Below are 5,158 nucleotides of genomic sequence, written 5' to 3' on the forward strand. Positions count from 1 at the left end.
CCCCCCCGCCACCATTGACCGATCATGTGCTGGGTTGCTTAGCTCCATGAACAGAGTATTACTTCCCTCTGATGGAGGGGGAGAGGGAGCTCTGTGCACCTCGGACTTTTCTTGATCTAGGTTGGTGGCCCCAAGATCCCTTACCATGAATAAAGGCACTGTCTTGCTTTTCAAAGTGATAGTCTCCTGTGAGTCCTGGCCCCACCAGGCGGCCACGAGGAGCAGCCTGCAGTGAGTGTGGGTTCATCAGGGATCTGGGTGTTGGCTTGGGAGGAGGGATGGCCTCCTGAAAGCTGTCGGCCACCCTGGCTCAGGGACACGCAGTGGCCCTGCTCCCTCCAGGCCATGGCCAAGTGGAGAAGACAGGTGTATTTTTAGGAGAGAGGTGCCTTCCCTCAAGTGGTCCAGCTGTATCACGAGCCTAGGATGGAAGAAAACCAGAAGACGCTAGAACCTATTGCAAGTAAATCAGACCAACACCTTGGTAAATTTCACACCCACTCTGTTAAGCCATTCAGCCCGGAGTAGGGTAGTGTGGACCCTAACTGCTCAGAATTAAAGGAACTTACCTTCTGTTTCTGGGGAATTCCTATCACAGAATCCCCATGTGTTCACTGAGAATGTTTCTGGGATTTAACATATTTTTAACCTAGTCTCTTCCCTTCTAGACCAACAAAGGCTGTTTGATTCCAACTAACCTTTTCTTGGTTGGGGATTTATTCTAAGGGAGGAAACCAAGCCTCCAAAAACAGCCACGATTTGTGCCTGTGCCCGTGCCCCTGCCCCAAGGTCTGGGAATGTAGGGATGGGGCAAGAGAGGGGGACAACCCCTGTCATAGTTCTGCTGCTGCCTGGCGTGCTGGAGGGGCACCCTTGAAGGACATACTGGACTTATAGGAAGGCAGACCGGGCGGGTGGGGGTGGGGGGAATGATCAATACCTCTCCCAGAGGACCTGCCAAGGGCCACACCCAGGCCATACCCAGTATTCCGATTTACACTGGTTCCCTGCTCTTGTAACACCTCGCAGAAGAGCTAGAAACGGGAGAGCTGCAAGAAACAGGTGAAGTGACTTGCCTGGGGTCATGCCCTCCAACCCTTTGTCACCAAATGAGGCACTTTCTCCAGCCCCATGGGGCTTGCAGAGCTCGGGCTCAGGTGCAAGTGACCAGATTCTGTTTCCTGTCTGCTGTGTGCCTTCTGGGCCCTCCCGGAAGCTGCAGCCCCTGCTTCACAGCAGCCCCGTGAATTATTTAGCATCTGCCTCAGCTGGGTAATGCTCTGACCTCATCCTCATCCTTGGGCTGAGGGCGCGGCTCTGACCTTCCTCTCCTTGAAGAAGGGATATTGATGGAGGCCCGGGTGGTGGGTCCCTCTGTGGGCTGCGGGTGACTGAAAGGTACAGGGAGGGAAGTGAGGACCTGAAACCAGCTGCCCTTTTAGCAGGAGACGGTTCTGCAGAGAGAACATGACCTAGGAATCAGACAGCTATGGGTTCGGATCCTGACTAATGCTTACTAGCTTTGTGACCTCGGGCAGCTCAGTTTCCTAGTCTGTAAAATGGAAGAACTAACACGCTGAGTTCATATTTACTGTCTAGTTCCTCAAAGTCATTCCGTGAAAGTCACAGTCAAGGCAGAGCCTCCAGAAGTTAGCTGTCCAGTGTTTTCTGCCCAGACACACTGCTTTCGGAGCCAGATTTCACTGTGTTCTGCCCACTGGAGATGCCTCCTTCCCTTTTCTCTGCTGTCCCTCATGCATGAGGTCCCCAGAGTGGGTGGGATAACGGGTTGCTAGGATTGGAGGGGGATGCTAAGGAGAGGGACAGACCCTGACTGGCAGGAGTTGACCATTAAGGTGTTAAGAAGATCACCTGGGGCACAGGAAGTCAAGAAACCAGGTTGAAGAGGGGGGATTGGATGTCGATTTCAGCCGACATCAAATGTTAATATTGAGTTCCTACTCTGGGGATAGAAGCAAGATCTGGTCCCTGCCCTCTGGGGGCTCGCAGCCTAACTCCTCCTTTGGCGGGTCAGACCCAAGGGCTGAAGTGGACGGGTGATAGTGGGCTCCCTCCTGGATCATACGGGTTGGCATCCCGCCTCCACCAGCACCGCCCCCCCGCCCCGCCAAGTTCTTACTAGCTCCCCTGACTCGCTTTCCTCATCTGTAAATTGGACCCTGAGATTCCAGCTCTGCGAATGCCCTGGAATTGGGACCCCCAGTAGTTGAAAGGGGACCCAAAGCACAGACTGTGCTGAGGGTGCGCCCCCGCCCTCCCCGGCCTGGATTTAAGGTCTGGCATACACCTGGGTGGACGCAGAGACGCGGGGGCCGAATCCCAGCGGCTCTCCGCTCGCACCCGAGGTCCCTCCAAGCCAGGGCCCCGGGGCGCCCGGTTCTGACTCGGCCGCCTGAGCACGAAGAGGTCGGCTTCAGCATGGGACCGCGCCGGCGGGACGGGGGCCAGCGAAGGTTTTACGGAGTCCCTAACCGAGCGCGCTAGTCGCGGCCTTGCCCTCCCGGGCTTGGGGCGATCGCCCGGGTTCCCGACTCCCTCCCACCGCCTACGCACCCAACCCACCTTCCCCCACGCACCTGGGGGCTGGGACGTGGGGGTGGGGACCGACTGGGGCTCCAACGTCACACCAGCGGGGGCCCGCCCCCAGCCCCCAGCCAACCCGAGGCCGCTTCCTGCGCCCCGCCCCCCGTGCCCCGCCTCCTGCGCCCCGCCGCTGCATCCCTGCAACCTGATCCCCGCCACCCTGAGGAGCCGGCCCCGACCGGCTGGCTCCGCTTCCGCAGCCGGCTGGGGGTTGGTGGTAACTCAGGTCCCTCCCCAGCCTGGGGCCGGGCCCAGACCCTTTGCTTCCGCTCAACCTCCGCTCTGGGGATCGTGGCCGCCTGTGACCTTTTCCCTGTTCCCAGACCCAGGCTAATACCTATAGCGTTCGTCCCCGTGTCTCTACTCAGCACCCGCTGGGGCCCAGGCAAGTGGGTCTTTGTTCTCCAAGGGGAGGAATCCCCTCTGGGAGGCCCGCAGGGCTCATTATGTTCTCATGGGTGGGTGCTATGGGGCCCGGCGCCCAGGGAGCCCTAGTGCTTCCTTGGGTCTGACTCTAGGACGGGGTCCCTCAGCCTTGAACCGCTGACCCTGGGCCCGGATCATTCTTTGTGCTGGGTGTCGCCCTGTGCCTTGGAGGGTGCTGAGCCGCATCCCTGGCCTCCCATCTACTAGATACTCAGTAGCAACACCCCACCCCCCCAGGTGAGACCGCCAAAAATGTCCGCAGGCAGTGCCCAGGGTCATCGTTGAGAAAATACTGCTCTGGGGTATTACAGTGAACACGGAGCCTGCCGCACACAGGGCATTGGCTCTGAAGCCGGCGGCTTCTGCCAGCTAGGACTCCGTGATGCCGTTTCCGGATCCCCTTCTCCACGCTGGTGTACAGACGCCTCATATCAGCCTAGGGACTATGACCTTTAGCCTGACAACATTCGGGCAGCATGTGACCAGCCAGCTTCTCTCACTGTGCAAACAGCTTCCAGGCTCCTGCCCTGACGTGGGTGCTGAGCGGAGCACTGGGACAGAGAAACTCAGGTGGTTTTCTGTCACTAGCAGTCAGGGTCGTTGTGTTAGAGGTGGAATAGACACCTAGGTAGTCAGGGCCAGGGTCCCCAACAAGGAAGCAAAAACGCCGGGACAGCTAAGACTAAACCGCACTAGCATCCTGTCTGACAGCTTAGACAGGACCACAAGAGCATCCTGTCTACCGGCTTCTGCAAAACATCCTGAAACAAAACGATGAACCGTAAAACATGGGTCACTATCACACGTTGAGCCAGTTAGCCTCCAGATGTCAGCCCCGAAGACCAGCAACACGGGAACGATCACCCGATAGGTAGACGGGTGCATGATCAAAGCCCTGATTGGCACACCTTAGCGGCCAGTCCACAGGGGCCCCCACTCAGGATGCTCAAGACAGTTCCTCAAAAGAGCTTATAAATTTGAACACCAAAATGGCAATGCTCTCGGGTCCCCTCCCTTTCCGGGAGCTTTGTACTCTTGCTCAGTAAACACTGCCTTGCTGCCCACCAGTCTTCGTCGGGGCTATGTCTTCATCCTTGGAAGCGGCGTGATCGAGAACCACAGGCACTAAGGGAGCAAAAATCCTGTTAACAGTTGGGCACCGGAAAGAGACAGGGTGTGCCCATCAGGCAGGCTCAGGGGTTCATGGAGAGCTGAGGCCACCAACCGAGCCTAGGGGCTGTCAGGTTGACGGTTAGAGAAGCATCCTGGTCAGCTGGGGTGCAGACATGGACCCCTTGGGGCTGACCAGACATGGCAGAGCTCCATCTCTGTTGTCTCTTTCCATAGGGGAAGTAAAAACCAGGTACACACACATGCACACTCGCACACATGCACACAGGCATGCACGTGCACACACATGGAGGGAGGGGGGAGGGGAGCAGGGTTTTGGAGAAGGACAAAAAAGTGAATCAGTCCCAGCGGGAGAAGATTCCATCTAATCCTTTTATTTATTTATTTTTTTAAAGATTTTATTTATTTGACAGAGACACAGTGAGAAAGGGAACACAAGCAGGGGGAGTGGGAGGGGGAGAAGCAGGCTTCCCGCTGAGCTGGAAGCCGGCAGGCCTCGATCCCAGGACCCCGGGTTCATCACCTGAGCCCAAGGCAGACACTTAACGACTGAACCACCCAGGCGACCCCCTCCGTCTAATCCTCAACCAGGCCCATTTGGCGGTGGTCGTCGTCATAGCCAGGCGGAGGGCAGAGACCGGGGGCGGGGGGGGGGGGGGGGGGCAGGTGCTGTTGGCACCACCGCCACCCTCCACCCTCACCCCACAGGCAAAGTAGAATTTTCAAAAGGATCCAATCCCATACTTAAAGGGGAAGGTTTTAACGGTGCCCCCTCCCCCTGGATATTGACATTTACCTGTATTTGCACAGAGAGTCAAAAGCCACCATAACATGTTAAAGTGGAGGGGGGGTCCCTGGGGCCAGGCAGATGAGGGTCTTTTTACTGCTTTCTTTCTCCCTCCCTCCTTCCTCTTACTCTTTCCTTCTCCATGAAAATCATTTACATATTTTTTAAAAAATTGCTCTGCAAAAAGAAAAGGAACCCCAAGGTGAGCGC

Source organism: Ailuropoda melanoleuca, chromosome 13 (assembly GCF_002007445.2).
Source record: "Ailuropoda melanoleuca isolate Jingjing chromosome 13, ASM200744v2, whole genome shotgun sequence".
Classification (NCBI taxonomy): domain Eukaryota; kingdom Metazoa; phylum Chordata; class Mammalia; order Carnivora; family Ursidae; genus Ailuropoda; species Ailuropoda melanoleuca.